Genomic DNA, 16630 nt, shown 5'->3' with positions numbered 1-16630 from the left:
TCCAACATGCTCTCTTGTGGCCCTTATGGCCCTGTAGATGCATCACACTCAACACCCTGCTCCAGTTTTAGCAGACAGTTACCCAGACCAGATTAATTAAAAACAAACAAAACAAAATTAAACAAAGACACCCCTTTGAAGAGTCTGGTTTTATTTACTTATTCTACAGAGGTAATTCACTTATTTAGCCACTCAAGTTCACATCCCCTCTGTAAGAGTCTTGGTCAGTTACCTTCACATTGTGGAATCAAAAATTCACACAGGATGGCTTAGACTGGAAACTGATAGTAAACAAGATGCCTTAAACTGAAACTGTGATAGAAATGCTAAATTCAGGCAGGATGTCTTAGAACTACAATAGAAATGCAAAAATCGTTGGTCTATGTTGTAAGACGTTAACTACCTTTGTAACTGCACCCAGCCATACCCTGTCAAATAGATAGCAAGTGACTTCACGTGACTCGGGACTCACTGGCACCAAAGAATCACCAGGACATGCTGGCACCGTGAGACCCCCACTGTGTGTTATAAGTACCCCAGGTGCGGTAAATGACCTGTTAAGTATCAGAAACTCCACTATACAATCGATATGTAAAAAGGAATCTTAAAAAACCTATATAAGCTATCTGTATTTTGTACCAAGGTGAAGTTCCAGAGATCAGCACAGGGACGTGCTGTCTGGGCTTCCCTATAGCTGCCTGTGTGTATGTCACAATTAAAGTTCTGCTCGATCCAACCCTAAAAGAGAAGCTGCCTGATCTTTTCCACGACAACATGTTCAGGAGGCCCCAACTCTCCTCTTCGAGCTGGATTGTGCTTTGGACAATCCCTCTGTCTCACTTCTTAAGGCAGGAGCCCCCCTAGCTCTCGGTCTTGGAGCTGGAGTTATACTTTACGCCAGCCTCAGGCAGCTTCTCCCCCAGCCAGCCCTCTTCCCAATCAGTCATTCCGTCCTCAGGCTGAGAGGTTTCAGCTGGCAGACTTCTCCTGCTGTTGTCTTCTCCCTGCTAACACAGGGCCCTGCAGGAGTTTCCCTAGTATCTGCAGGCACCTGTCCTGCAATGAGGGAAGAGGCTGTATTTATGCTGGTCCCCTTCTCCCAACTTATCCCCAGTTGGTTGGGGGAGGAGGGGAGCTTTGCTCCGCCTTCCCTGTAAGACTCACGGACCTAGCTCCTTTAAAATACAGTGACAGGATTTCCTCCCAAGCACCATTCATTCCTGGAACTGCTTACTCTTTTTCCACATCCCCTTTAAGTCCTTATATTGGACCTTTCAAACTGCTAGTCTCTACGGCCTTTTGAGGGATGGACTACCCTGCCCCAGGAGCACTGTAGATAGTTCTGCTGTGTAAAATATTCCTTGAGAAAAGTGACATCAATACATTTGGGTTTTTCAGCTGGGATTTTCAAAGGGCCCAGAAAGTCATCAACCCATTAACTGTAAGGATCTAGGGATGAGGAACTGGGTCTGCAGAGCCTGGGACAGCTGATGTTCCCACAGTACCAGCGAAGGCCATTCAGACTCACAGTGGAGAGTAAGTGCTCCAGGAAGTACTGCCCAAGAAACCGAGAGTGACAGTGCCCTGCAGCCCTCTGATTGGCCAAGCATCCTATTTAACACTGGAGGGTGGCCCAGGAAGTTGTCTGGGCAACCAGATTTTGGGCCTGCTGTCACTCCAGCCCTCATGTTGTCTCCTGACCCTGGCCCTGATCCCTGCCTCCTGACTCTAGCCTTGTATTACCTCTGATCTTTGGCTTCTGGCCCCATTCTGACTTTGATCCAGACTCTTGCTTATTGAACCTGTCTCTAGCCATTCCTCACTGACTAGCGTCCCTGGCATGTGGATCCCAGCCCAGGTGTGAGGCAAGACTGTCTTCACCTTGGTTAATTACACTGAATTTTATTGGGAGCTGAGTGAATAACACCCTTAACCCTTGGGAAAATCACAGCCTTCAGTAGTGTTGCAAAAAAAAAAAATGTTTATGGGGGCAGTTTTGGGTTGTGAAATCAATGCTGATACATAGGGGAAACGGATAAGCTAATGGGTCACCCACACTGCTTCCAGCTTCATTTTGGCTTTTCTTTAGAGATCTCCCATCCAAGCACTGATGAGGTCCAGCCATGCTTAGTTTGGGGGACTTGATGAGATTGCTTGGAGGGGTAGGGTTCCATATATGAATCTAGAGGCTAGGGATAGAACCAATAGGACATCCTAGGCTAGGTTTTGGGTTAGGCCTGTGGCTGGTAGGTGCCCCAAGCAAGGGTTAGGGCTGGAGTTCATAGGGTGCCTGGGCTAGGATTAGAGATGGAACCAATAGGGGACCCTGGAATAGGGTTAGGGCTATGACAGGTATGGAGCCCAGGGCTAGGGTTACGGGTGAGGTCAGTAGGGCACCCGAGGCTACATTTAAGGTTGAAAGTAGTAAAGGAACCCCAGGGTAGGATTTGGGTTGGAATCAATAGGGGTCTCTGGGCCTGGGTTAGGGTTGGATCCTGTAGAGAATCCAGGTTAGAACTAGGATTGCAGCTGGTGGGGGGCCGTGGGCCAGGGTTATAGTTGTGGCTGATGGCATCCCTGGGCTAGGATTAGCTTTGTGGCCGGTATGAGCCGTGAGGCTAGGGTTAGGGTTGGGTTTGGTAGTGGTCCTGGGCTAAGTTTGGGGTTGGAGGAATTAAGGGACCCAAACTCAGTTAGCAATGGAATTAACAGGGCATCCCAGGCTATGTTTAGAGTTAGGGGTGCAACCAGTTGGGTGCCCTGGGCTAGGGTTAAAGTTCTGGCCAGTAGTGCTGGATTCAGTAGTGTGCCACAGGCTATGGTTAGGGTTGGAACCAATAGGGCACCACTTGCTAGGGTTAGTGTTGGAACTGCTATGGAGCTGTGGCTACATTTACATTTAGGATTAGGTTTGTTAACTAGTTGGTCCTGTCCAAGTTCTGGTGCTGGTTTAACACCTGAGCCGTCCCCTAGATTCCTTGCAGACCTCCAGAGAGAGAATCCTGCAGTTCTTTTGGACATAGAAGCACTGAGTCTCTGCAGGTGTTCTGAGTGCAGGTCCTGGAATGCATTCGTAGCCAGCTCCATATTTCTCATCTTCAGGACCTCCAGAAGCTCCTTTATCGTTGCATGGAGCCAATTAGGGCACCTCTTCCTCTGCCACTTCTGCGGACTCTGATATGACCAGCAGCTCTTTTATCTCCATCTGAGAGGCCTCCCTTGAGATCTCTCTGAGCTGTTGGTCTTTTTTCCAGGAGCTCCTCCATACCTGGAAGTTGGACTCTGCAGCCAGGTCTGTTGCAGCTGCTGAGGATGTAGACCTCCTTGCTGAACCCCTGTTCCACAATCCACGTCTTGTGGCACAGGTAGTGGAAGTCCTCTGGGACCTATAGGAGCTGACATAGTAAGATCCAACTGGTCTGCTTCCAAGCCACATCACGGGTGCTCCACTCTCTCCATTTCTTTGCCCTTGTGTCCCACCCTGATACAAAACAGTGGGACCTATTGCTAGCTGTAGAGAGTGAGGAGTCCTGGTGAGTCAGCCTCTATTCTACCTTGGTTCCATGGCCTGCAAGGGATATAAATTGGTGACTCCTGGATAAAACCATGAGCATGGGCATGTTGCTGATATGGTTTTAGGACTCCTGACACTTGTTCTTCTTGCAGTGAGTGGGAGACCCTGGTGCATGCACATTTACAGTGCTCCAGGTTCCATCCCCTTTTCAGCCTCCTCCGGAACCTCTTGTTGAGATTCTGGATGCACTTTTTCCTGCACCCTTTTATTTATGCACTTCCTATTCATGGCCCCATGAAGTTGCAGGACCTCTTCCTCAACTTCCTCCTGGCGGTTGGCCAATTTGGCCAAATATCAATCAAAGGGACGGGAGTTCCTTGTGACTCTGACTGTGGTGCTCAGGTTTATGCTCCTGTCCATTCAAACCTCCTGGAAGAGTTCCTCTGGGCGATGCACTCTTTCAGGGAGCAATGGGCACTGTCCGGGCTTCTCTACTCAGTGTCCCCATCTAGAACCCTGAATATAGACCTATGAACCTCACTCCGGTTCCTGTTTCTTTGTTTGTTGAGCCCTGGAATTAACTGATCTCTGTGCCTTTTTTTTTTTTTCCTTCTGGTCTTTCCCTCAGAAGATGGGGAGACACTTCCAGTTTATTAGATTGTAGCCTTTAATTTTATTTAAATTGAATGTAGTGATTTTTGTATTATACCACCATGGCTTCCAGTTGCTTAATCAACATCTGGGCACACACATGGGTTCCCTGAATACAACAGGGCACCTAGCAATGGAGACAAGGTGTGTACTGGGATCACTGTTATATCCTTGCCCTACAATAATGCGATGGCTCCCTTTGGGGATTGATCATTTACATGGGGACCAAATCCAGCCCGGAGACCCCCTAATCCATGACCAACATCCCCTACCAGCCACATCCCTAACTCTAGCATGGTGTCCCCTATTGGTTCCAACTCTAACCTCAGTCGTAGGTCCTCTACTGACTCAAGCCCCAAACTTGCCCCAGGTCCCCTACCAAATCCAACACTAGCTCTAGGCAGCATGGGACTATCAGGTACAACCCTAATCATAGCCAGGGCCCCTTACTGGCTGCAAACCTGTCCCTAGTCCAGGGCCACAAACCAGTCCTAAACCAGACCCTAACCTGGGTTCCTTACCAGCCGCAACCCTAACGTTAGCCCAGGGGGCCAGTACTGACTCCACCCCAAATTTAGTGCTGGGTTCCCTACCAGCTCCAAGCCTAACCCCTAGCCCAACACCCCCTGTTTGTCACAGCACTAATCCTAACTGGGGGCCCCCTACCTCCTGCAATCCTAACCTAGCCCAGGGCCCTATTGGCCTCAACACTAACGCTAGCCCAGGCCCCTGGCCAGCCTCAACCCTAACCCAAACCCTACTGAATGCCATGTAAACTCAGCCTGGAGCCCCCTACCAGCCCCAAAACTAACTCTGGTCCACAGCCCCTTAATGATGGCAACCCTAACCCTAGCCTGATGCACAATATCAACTCAAACCCTATCCATAGCGTGGAGCTTTCTAAGGATGCCAACCCTACCCCTCACCCAGAGTCACCTATTGGTTCCAACACAAAACTTAGCCCAACGTCCCCAACCAACTTGAACACCAAATGTGCCCTGGGTCCCCTAACCCTAACATGATGGCACCCACAGGACTCAGCCATAACACCAGCCTGTGACTCCCAACTGGCCTCAGCCCTAGCCCAGGGCTCCGAAGCAACTGCAGACCTAACTCTAAACAGGAGCTGGCTATGGGCTACAACTCTAACCCTTGCCCAGGGTCCCCTACTGACACCACTCCCAAACGTAGCCCAGAAACCCCCACCAACTCCAACCCTAACACTAGCCTGACTGCCCTTATTGACTTCAACCTTAAACATAGCCCAAGGCCCCCTATCAGCTACAGTCCTATTCCTAGCCTGGAACCCCTAGAAAGCCCCAACCCTAGCCCTATCCCAGGGTGCCCAGCTGGCCCCAATCCTAGCCCTAGCCAGGATCCCCGACTTGCTTCAACCTCAAACTTATGAAGGCTGGACATAGTTTAGTTTTTAAATTTTAACAAACCTGTCATCATCCTATCCCTTATGTACTTCTAATCAGTCCTGTGATAACTACAGTTTCTATATTTATAGGAAAAGGGTATGTCAGAAATAGTAACATTGCTGTTGTCTCCATATGCACTAGTTTTCTATAAATAATGTAAATTGATGATAATCACCACTGGACCCATTCACCAAAATTAGAAGGAAGATAAATGACAAATAGGAATGCTCATTATTCGCTGAAATGCAAAATATGAAATATTCCACTGGATGGGCTGCAATCACAATCTTTATGGTATTTAGAATTTGGATGTGAACACTGGTTTGTGAGTCTACTAAAGCTAGTGAATTGGACACTGAATTATCTCCCTCAGTTTCTCCATCTCTAAATTGGATATAATGGCATGTATCTATCTTGATAAAGCACTTTGGGATATCTGGATAAAAAGTACTACATAAGCGACAAAGTTTTGGTGGTGTTTTATTCCTAATAGCTATCCCTGACCCCTGCAATGGAATGCCATTGTCATGTATAGTTACATAGCAGATCGGATTTTCCAAACCTTTAGATCACGTGTGTGCTTAATTACTTATTTTCATGCACAGGAGCATCAGTTGTGCACTTAACAGTTTTTAAAATCTGAATATCCATGTGCATCTTGTTTTTTCTTCCCAGCCTTCTTGCAATCCTGGATTTAGCTCCCTTGGATGTGTTATTACCTTATTAAATAGTAATGGTGAAGGCCCAGACCCTCAAAGATATTTGAGCATCTAACTCCCATTAAGTTCAATGTGAGTTAGGTACCTAAATGTCTTTTGAGCATCTAAGGGTCCATCTGTATCCTTTGGTGCCTAAATCTCTTTGAAAGTCTGGATGTAAAGGCCAAATTCCATCTCACTTACCTTGAGTAGTACCTCACTTTATAAGTAGCCATATTGACTCCAAGGGACCACATTGTTAGATGAGAGAAGTGTGCTCTTTATGCAGTATTGGAGGATGTTATAACTGTTCTTTGGGTGATTCCCTATGTACTTCACAGAGCAATCCTTTACACAGGTATGTTGCCATGTGTTTTATTCTGAGGAGGTACCTATATGAATAATGGTGTCATTTCCCCCTCTTCAGACCTTTGAATCAATACAGAAATTTCTTACTTCAGCCTAGATCCTTTCATGAATCAGTAAGTGGTTAAAAGACAGGGCCCTGATTCAGGAAAGCACTTAACTTCATGTGTACTTAAGTGATTTCCTGAAGAGGGATGGACTTTTAAGTGCATCCTTGAATTTAACAGTGAGGGTCATTAACCCTTGGAACAATTTTCCAGGGGTCATGATGGATTTTCCATCACTGGCAATTTTTAAATCAAGATTGGATTTTTTGTTGAAGATATGATCTAGTTCAAAAAGAAATATTTCAAGGCGGTTCTATAGCCTGTTTTATGCAGGAGGTCAGACTAGATGATCACAATGGTCCCTTCTGGTCTTGGAATCTATGAAACTTTAAGGCACAATGGTGGATCTAATTTAAAAATGTACAGGAGTACATTTAATTGTTTATGAGATAGCAGGTTTAAAAAGAAATCTTCAGACTATTAATTGCTTGTCTGTATCTATCAATGTTTTCTATTATCTCTCTTCTTCTTCCTTTGCAGCCCCTCTATGTTATTGTCTTGAAGCTTAGTAGTTTCATATATAAAGTATCTAATAACTAAACTGGTTGAGTCTTGACCTATATCAAAAGGAGAACAGCCTGAGCTTTTGTCAGCTAATTAAATTCCTCCTTTAATTGTGCTCATTTTAGAAGCATAGGGCCAAATTCTCTGCAGGTGTAAATTAAAGTTACTTGAGCTGCTTCAGTTTATACCAGCAGAGCATTTGGCCAATAGACTGATGTACATTTTTTATCTGCTAGCTTATACAGTACCTTTAGCAAAGGTCTGATACTTGGATACACAATGATAAAGTTTAATTTTGCAGCTAATACATCACTAGGGACTTGAATCTAGGAGTTCTGGATTATCTGCCACTGACTGAATCTCTGAGTTTAGGAGTATTGTTTAACCATTTATGCCTCAGTGTAACCCTCCATAAAATAGATATGATGATAATACCTACCTCACAGGGGTGTTATGAAGCATAAATTAATTAATGTATGTAAAGTGCTTTGAGATCCTTTGATGAAAGGTGTTGAATAAGAACAAAGTATAAGAACATGTGCTTTTAAAATATCTTTTAGCATTCTAGCTGTCAAATGCTGAAGTCAGTAAGGTTGTATATTTATAAGGGAGAGCAAAAGAGTGTAAATATTTGTTTGAATTTTTAAAGGCATTCACTTCTCTCAGGTTTGACCTCCTTCCATGTTTGCTTTCCATGCTGCAAACGTTTGAACAATTGCATAGATGCTCAAGAAAAGTAAATTTTAAGCTCCCACAGTTACATACTAGTGGAAAGTGAATTTTAAATTCTCTTTCTATGTATATTCATACCAAAAATCTCTGTATAAGAATCAAACTCATTCGGTCAGGAGAGGAACAGTACAATATTAGGTGATCAACCACAGCAAAGTGACACATCTCGAGTTTTCAGTTGCAAACTGCAGAATAAACAAAATTTGCACAAAAAGGAATAATTTTAATTAAATAAATGAATGTGATGCTGATCCTTTGTGAGCAGAAAAGAGGCTCAGTTTAGTGAAATGCTATGAATCATTTACTCAGAACTAATGAAAACAGGCTTGTTAGCTTCACTTTTATTTATAGTCACTTTCTAGTAAGCTTCATTTTCTGCTTGTCGTGCATTAGCCCAATGCCACAATGTTTGGATTAAAACCTATTTTCAGCCATAAAAATGAAGGATGAATTCTTGGCTCCATTGAAGTCAAAGGCAAGGCTCCCATTAACTTCAGGGCCAGGATTTCACCCAAAATGTTTTCATTTAATTTTTTTTCTGTTGACCTTGGCCAAAATTTCCAAAATTGGATGCTTAAAGTTAGGCTTCTGAGTCAGTGGCCAGATACTCAAATGTGCTGAGTGCCTCGTAACTCCCAGTATCAACCATGGGAGCTCCTGAGGCTCGGGACTTTTGACCCTCCGGCCACTGATTAAGGTGTCTGAAGATGGACTTTGGAGTCTAACTCAGGCCCTCATTTTTAAAAATCACGGTCCTTAAGTTTTGGGGGTTTTGTTTTTGTTTTCAAATACCCATTTTTATAAAACCTTAATGTTGAGTCTAATTTGACTAGACAGCAGCCCCTTAGTTGAATGACATCTCAAGCATGGGTATGCTGGCGCGCGTCGAAGATGCATTCTACATGGCGCTGGCTCAGAGGTGTGACTGCAGAATGTTTAGACCTACCCAAGCTAGCTTTGATCTAACCAGCTCCAATTACAGTAGTGAAGCCAGGGCAGCATGGCTTGGGCAACCCTGAGTGGGACCCAGGGTGTATACTCAAGTGGCTAGCCCGTAGGGCCACAGCTTCTCTGCTATTATTGTTTGAGGTAGCTAGGTCAAAGCTTGCCTGAGTACTTCTACATGTGCTGCTGTCACATCTCTGATGGCAGTGTAGACATATACCCTACATTGCACAGCATTGCTACCCCTTCTTCTTGAGAAGGAGATGCTGGTTATGTGGATGCTTTCTCATTCCCATCCATCCTTGACATATTGTTTTCATTTCCCTTGTTTTCGTCGCTTCCATGAAGTGTTACGCTGTTAGTGACACGAATCTCTGCTGGAGTGAAATATTGCCTGTGTCTCTGAGCCATCTTCCCATTCATGTCACACCAGCTGCCCAGGGAGTGTAGCTGACATGTATCAGTGACATGGTCCTATTTCCACTCTGGCTCGTTTTTTTCCCCTCACATATCCTTTTTTTTTTTTTTTTAAAATTGCTGGGTTCTATAATTGTCCCTGCACCAGTGTGTGGTTGTAATGGGATGTGAATGTTTGAATAATAAAATGTTCCAGTACATCTCAACTGCTTTTCCCCCGCTTGTTCACTTTACACCTGTTAAACTGCTGCTGTTCCTCATCTCACAGCTCCTCTCACTTCCCCCTTTCATTTTCATGGGCTGTCACGTCTACTAACCTGAAATATGGATGTTCCGGGATGGAGAGGTTTTTGACAGCTGCTTATTCAAAGCTCCACTACTGAGAGGAGCTCTGCTATAGCCTGCTCTCTCTATGGGCTCACTTCCTCCTTACATGTTGTTCTGACTCTAACCATCTCTTCTTCTCTAATTATTATGAATGTTCTGATGCTATTTATTTCCTGAGTCTATAGCACTGTCTTTATTTCATAGAGGGGGCGGGGGAGAAGAGAGGCTAGTCACACTTCATTTGAAATCTGCCCCTGCTAATTTTCAGTTGTGAGAGATGCTGAGGCTCTGCTGGAAGGTGGTAGGCACCCTCAACTTGTGCTGACTCTAGGCCTTTGAATGGAAAACGTTATGGCCCAGATTTTTAAAGGGATTTAGGCATTGCTCAGCTCAGTATTGCAAAGCCTAATTGATTTAGGAGCCTAAATTTCATTTTCAAAAGGAATTTAGGCACTTAGGAGCCAATATCCCATTGACAGTTGATGGGATTGAAGCTCCTAAATCCCTAAGGTCCTCTGTTGGGAAAATTAGCTCAGATGCCACACCATTGGCACAGTGCAAGAACCTGAATAGACTAGATTAGACATCATCATAGTGTCATTATAGTCTCCGTTTTACACCAGCTAACGATCTGACCTGTGCAATCCTGCTGAACCTTAATTTCTGCTCAGATGCCTCCCAACACTTTCCTTTCTTGGTCTGAAAGCATTTATTTGACAAGACACATCTTTTACTATCTTAAAAACAACAGCCAAAGTTCAGAGAAAGCTATTGTGTTCAGTTCGCAGAGAGAGAGGTTAATTTGCATAATCACATCAGTTTTTAGGCTTGGCAATGTATTCAGATTTTCAGACACCTGACAGTCAGTCCTACCTCTTTGGCAGTCTCCCTGCTGGTAAAGCAATTACATTTGTCAAAAGGCACCCAGGGGAGAGTTTAAAGGTGCCACAAAACTACCAGTCTAGAGGGAACTCAGGGGCTTTTAGGATAATTACAGAAAATAGGGCAGCCAATCAAAACTTTCAACCAAAATAAAAATCAAATGACCAAAATAAAAATAAATCCAACAAAGTGAATGAACTGTAACTCTCTCCAGGATGAGAGAGACGCTAAGACATACTCTCATTTTATGGCAATAGATCAGTTCACTGTCAAAGCTTCAGAGACGAAATTCTCTGCCTCCTGTGTAATTGAGGCAAAACCTGCCCAATGGAGCTGTAGCAAGTAACCCAAGAAATAGCAGCCGTTGACTGGATGCGTTGTCCATCTGGCTTTCAATAAAAGTTGGGCCCTTAGTTCTCTTGGTAGCCTTTGAAAATCCCAGCCCAATTCTCTTAATCAATCAGATTTCATTAGTTCTCCCAGTCCCAGGCATTTTCCATTGTGCCCTTCCTGGATGTCTGACGGTCATGTGCCACTGCTGGTGGCACAGCTGGCAGTGCAAGATCAATTTTGCGGGTTCAATTGAGTGGCAGTAAAGACTCGCTCAATTGAACCTGGAAGTCGACTCCATAACTCCATCTCGGCAAGTAACGTAGCACTGAGTTGATGGAAGGACATTTCCCATCAGCGCAATGCAGTGGAGACGCTGTAGTAAGTAGACGTTAGGAAGTCGATGGGAGATACACAAGTTACTGTATGTAGCTTGCGTATCTCCCATCGACAGCCACCAAAATCCGCGACCAGTGTAGATCAGGCCTGAGCCATGACTTGGCCTCATGCTCTCAATGTCGCAACTGAAACCTTAAAAAACACGATCTTTAGTGAAACAATCTTAATCCACGTTAACAGTTAACATTTTTATAGCCACTTTCATTCCATTGGATCCTAAAGCACTTTTAAAATGTCCAATCCTTCCTGCCTTACTCTGACTGAGTGTGTGGTGTATATCCTACATATGCACACATCACCTATATATATGTACATAGACAGAAAAATTGTCATATACTGTTGACGTTCAGCCACCTCTGGGATGGAAAGTCACAGCTGTTTAATGTTCACAGGGGAACACTACGCAGCAGTTAGAATAGGAAGTGAAGAATTCATTTGAAATGGGGGGATTTAGGAGGTAGGAGGCAGAATGTAACTATTAAAATTAGAATTTGGCCAGGACATTGGAATATAATGTCCCTACTGTTGCAAAAAATGCCAGACAATGTAATGATGTCAAGTGGTTTTTGGAGTGTTTGAAAATCTGAAACTAGCAATTATTGTTCAATTAAATAGAAGAGGAAATAGCTGCTCCTTTTATGAACATAAATGTGATTCTAAAATAGACACGTTGGGCTCTAGTGCGCCCTCTCATCTACATTCAGAAAGCAAAAGTTGGGGATGGAGCCAGAATCAGATCTCAAACTGGTATAAATCCAGAGGACCTCTATTGATTTAAATGCAATTGCTCCAGACTTACACTAGTGTGACTGAGAGCATTGTCTGGTCCACAGATTCCAAAATGCCTCCAGAAGTTCCAATGTTTATTCAGTCCTATATGCAAAGGCCAAAATAAATTGAATTCACTGGAAGATCCCCAAGATTGTGTCTAGAATGATTCCAAGGTTGTTCTGTTTTCCAATTCAAATTAACCATGTTACACATTAGGAATGTCTGGAGGAAAAAATTACAGTCCATCTTATCAAGCTTTGCTATGTATTTTTATGCACACAAGGTAAAAATAAAAATGACTCATGGGCATTTATTTGTTCCAGGTTTATAATGTCGTTTGCTCTTTGGTTGCTTATTAAAAGTCTTCAGGAAATATTTCCATGGCGTTTATCTCCTATCCACTGTTTCCACAAGTGCTATAGCTGCTCTCACTGACTCTGGTGTATTTTCAAAGTAGCTCTATTGTCTTCCATTGATTTAAGACAGTGTAACAGATCAGAATCAGTCTCTTACCCCAGCTAAGATGTTATTTTAACTGTAGAACTATTGCTATTATTTTAGCAAAAACTATATTTCGTGGCAGCTAAGGTGGTAGCATGACTTACTCCATCCATCCCCCAAAATGAAAATAAGAAATAAAAGGGAAAGACTAGAATATTCTTTTCCACTTCCATACTGCCTACAATGCTCTCAGGAGCACAGTCTAACACTCCATAAGACTTATACTTCCATCTCTAACAGATACCAAAAAACAGTATGTACTCCAACTTCTTCAAACGGGTATTCCAACACAAAGCCTGAACAGTGATCTGATATGCCTTTATATCAACTGATCAGCACTTCACACTATCATGCATTGCATGTGTTTCAGAAGTGATTCTGCCTTAACACCGCTGAGATCACTGTTCAGGTCTTGCATTAGAGCACAAAGGTAGATTTCAGTATACAAGTGCTCTCTGCTTTAGTTGGGATGGAAACAATAGCGTGTGAGTTCTTTCTGTGATTTTTTTTGCTGGGGTAAGAGTAGTAGTGGGTGAGTTCTGTCTTCTATCCATGTCTATTTCCCAGCCACACTCTTATCGTAAACTGTGTGGAACAGTAACAATAGAGGACATTATTTTGAGAGAGCCAGCAACTTGAACCCATCTGTGATGGATTTGGAGCTGCTTTGTAATAATTTATGAATACTGTATATTGACCTGGTGACTGGGGTGATTTCTGTCTGACTAAATTGGTTTATCTAAAGAAAAGAAATGGCTGAAAGATAAGCCATCTCAGCAAACACTTCAAAGTTGTTATGGGACAAGGCCGGAACTGTTGGCTTTGATGGTTTTTGTCTCTTTCTCCAGCCATCCTCCAAAACTCTTTTTGACCAGGACAAGAAAAGGCCGGCAAACACAGAAGAACAAAAGAATTCTGGCAGGTTTAAAAGAGACGCTATGTCAAGCAAGAAAGTGTCATTTTGCGGGGAGATCAGACTGAGACATAGGACCCTGCCAGGGTGTCTGAAGAAGTTAGACCTGCCTAGGTCACCATCACAGAATGGTAGGGCTCTAGGGAAGATAGACATGCCCGTGGACTGTCATTTTAAAACACTTTTTTCTCTAATGCTTTGTTCATACTGCTAAAACAAACACAACTTTTCTTTTAAGAAGGTTGCCTGATCACTGCATGTCACTGGTCATCGACTCCTGAAGGGAAGAACCACAGAATTTAGCTGTACCTTCAGAGTAAGAATGGTCAATCCACAGGGCATCATAGTCCAGGTCCTGGTCTAGGAGTGGAAGGACTGCAAAATTCCATCCTAGGTAAAGGCATGAGCCTAACACCCAGAGAGACCAGAAAAGGGGCAGTGGATCAGGTAGCACTGTCATCTTGACACCATCTTATTGTGAGTATCTCCCCCCCCCCACCTCCAGTGGGATGAAATTGAGGCAATCTCTATTTTTGACGGGAAGCTGGCAATAATTTAAATGCAACCTAGAGAACATTTTATTGAGGACCTTTCTACCTCAGAAGCCAGAATTCTGCTTTATCTTCTGGGAAGTAGGATTCCTAGGTTTCAGGGACCCTTTAGGGCTCCCAGTGCACTGAGATATAGGTCATCCATTGCTATGCAAATAATTCACAACAAATGATGTAGTTGTTTTTGTTGTTCCTTTAATTTGCTTTCCCAATAAACAGCAGCAGTTACATTACAACACCAAGCACACACATCTGCTAGAGTTAAGATGCCTTGCATGGAAGCACCACTGAATTCTAGCAGTTGCACTTCTAGAATCCGATGAACTGGGTTTCTTCCCACAAAGCTTATGCCCAAATAAATGTGTTAGTCTTTAAGGTGCCCCAGGATTCTTGCTGTTTTGCTAAAAACAGGCTAATGTGGCTACCTCTCCTGAACTTCTAGAAATGACATCCAATAGAGCGCTATCCTGGTCATAGAAATATACGTATGGTGTCTCCTATCCATCTCCAATCTGAGGAGCTTCCCTGAAGCTGGGTCTTCCACAGGGCTCTGATGAAGAGTTGTGGCACAGGGCGATCATGACTACTGAATTCCAAGCAGCAGCAATGTTGTACTCCAGCCAGAAGAGATGTTCGCATCCTTCTGATATTATGCAAAGCACAGAGAGTTACAATGGTACATCATATACCACTGTGAGGTGGCAACTTTTAGCAGTGTTTCCTTTTTAATGGCACTCCCAGTTCTTCGGTAATGTTTTTTAAGATGGAGATATTATTTCTTTGAGTTGCAGAGGCACAACACCAGAATCCTAACAAACACCTATTTTTTCCAAACCCTGAACAGCTAACAGTAGTTTTCATGCATAGAGGGAAAACAGCACGAGTCCCCATTATTTACAAATCAACAGCGGTCTAGCCATTAAGGTATAAATCCCAGTGCCAATAAAATCCTGTGCCTGTGTGATTTTGGTTTTATGGGTCATTAATGCAACAGGCTTGAGCTGATCTTCTCTAACATACAAATGGCAGCCTTTTATTTACTCTGGATGTGATTGATTTCCCCTCCAGAGAGCTCCCTGTGGATCTTCCCATCATTTGCATAAGTGAAGCCCAGGCTGTGGAAAAGAGAGGCTGGGACATAGTGAACTGTCATAGGGATGGAGGGAGGGGAAACAAGCAGTTGTAGGCAATGGACTATCCCTGAAGACAAGATCTAGCATGTTGCCCAGCTGGCTCCAATTAATAACTAGTCCTTTCAGAGCTGCTGAGAGTGGGAGGGGTGTGGGGCCTATATAAATCAATCCAAGCCCCTTCTAAGGGGTGAGTGGTGTGACTGAAGGAAGGGGGGTGGTGCTAGGTCAGTGTATGAGGAGAAGCAACACCTTAGAAAAGTAGGTATTGAATTTGGGAGAGTTTGGGTACAGGCTGGGCCTCCCTTCCTATAAATGCTTTGGGCATAGAGGAGTCGTAGGGAATTGGTACTGAAATAAATGGGTGTAGAAGATGATAAATACTAATGCATCTTTTATAAAAACTGCTACATTCTCTTACTCCTCCCTCCCCCCCTTTCTGTGATGGTCATGTCATCCTGGCCCACTAGCTGGTGACACAGGTACATATTTTATCATAAGTGTGATGTAAAACCTTTTCTGTTAGGGTTGGACTCTTCCATTCTTCCTCTCCCTAAATATGATGACTGTTGGAAAAGGGTGTAGTTTTTGCTTAGAAAGAACCAGTTCAGGTGGGAGTAAAAGAGTTGTAGGGAGAAGAAGAGCTAAACTTCTCTGTCTTTAGTTCTCTGCACCCAGCACTATAGGCACCCAAATCCCATTGAAATTCTCAATAAAACTCTCAGTAAGAGTTGGATGCCTAACTCCCTTAAGCTTCTTTGAAAATTAAAGCATTATTAAAGCAAGGTGACACAAGTTCCTTAGCCCCTTTGTTACTGGGGTGGGGTGAGGTGGGAATGTCAGGGTCCCTCTTGTACTCCTAAGAAACTATCGTATTGTGGCACAGGGAGGAATGCAGATTGCTTTTGCAATGCATCATGGGCTAAATTTTTATACAGCCTTTGAAAATATGATGGCAATGCTTACAGGTGAATGACATTGTGTGGGGTTACATTTGTGCATACAGAGGGGCATGAGTGTGAACAAAATCGGCAACTGCACATTCACCTATCTGATAATGCACTCCAATGTGGGATTTTTGCATGTGCAGATGGGTGCAATTACAGATAGTCCAGTTGTACGCAATGTTGTTGTAGCTGTTTTGGTCCCATGCTATTAGATATGTGTAAACTTGTCTCTCACCATCAGAATTTGGTCCGATAAAAGATATTACCTCACCTATCTTGTCTCTCCAAAAGTCCATTTGTAACTGGTGGGGAGAGGGTACTATTACAAAATGCAGCCTCTCCTCTCTTGTTTCCCCCATCTCAACCCAGCAGAGGAAGCTCTGCATTCCTGTTTCTCTGAAAAAAAACCCCAGGCCTTGTCCTGACTAACTAGAGCCATGTGGGTGCTGTTTTCCCTACATATAAGCTTCTTAAGGGGAGTCATTACTTAGTATCGGGGTGATGCAGAAATCTCATTCAGG

At 43.7% G+C, this 16630-nt stretch overlaps 1 long non-coding RNA gene across 2 annotated transcripts in view; it reads left to right on the top strand.

Annotated features, from left to right (window-relative positions):
- The window catches only part of LOC137157179 (uncharacterized), a 132595-nt gene that overhangs the window by 55783 nt on the left and 60182 nt on the right, over positions 1-16630 (top strand). The window contains exon 1 of one of the 2 annotated variants that reach the window (XR_010921021.1): positions 15361-15423. The exons of the other annotated variant lie outside the window; for it this stretch is intronic. This is a non-coding gene — a long non-coding RNA (uncharacterized lncRNA). Of the gene's footprint in view, positions 1-15360; positions 15424-16630 lie in introns of those variants that run through there. 2 annotated transcript variants of the gene reach the window in all.

The sequence above is a fragment of the Emydura macquarii genome, unplaced genomic scaffold, assembly GCF_026122565.2.
Source record: "Emydura macquarii macquarii isolate MOO-44397 ecotype Brisbane River unplaced genomic scaffold, CSIRO-AGI_Emac_v2 contig_1483, whole genome shotgun sequence".
NCBI lineage: Eukaryota > Metazoa > Chordata > Testudines > Chelidae > Emydura > Emydura macquarii.
The sequence above is the reverse complement of the archived record's forward strand: the minus strand, read 5'-3'. Positions and strand labels throughout refer to the sequence as shown.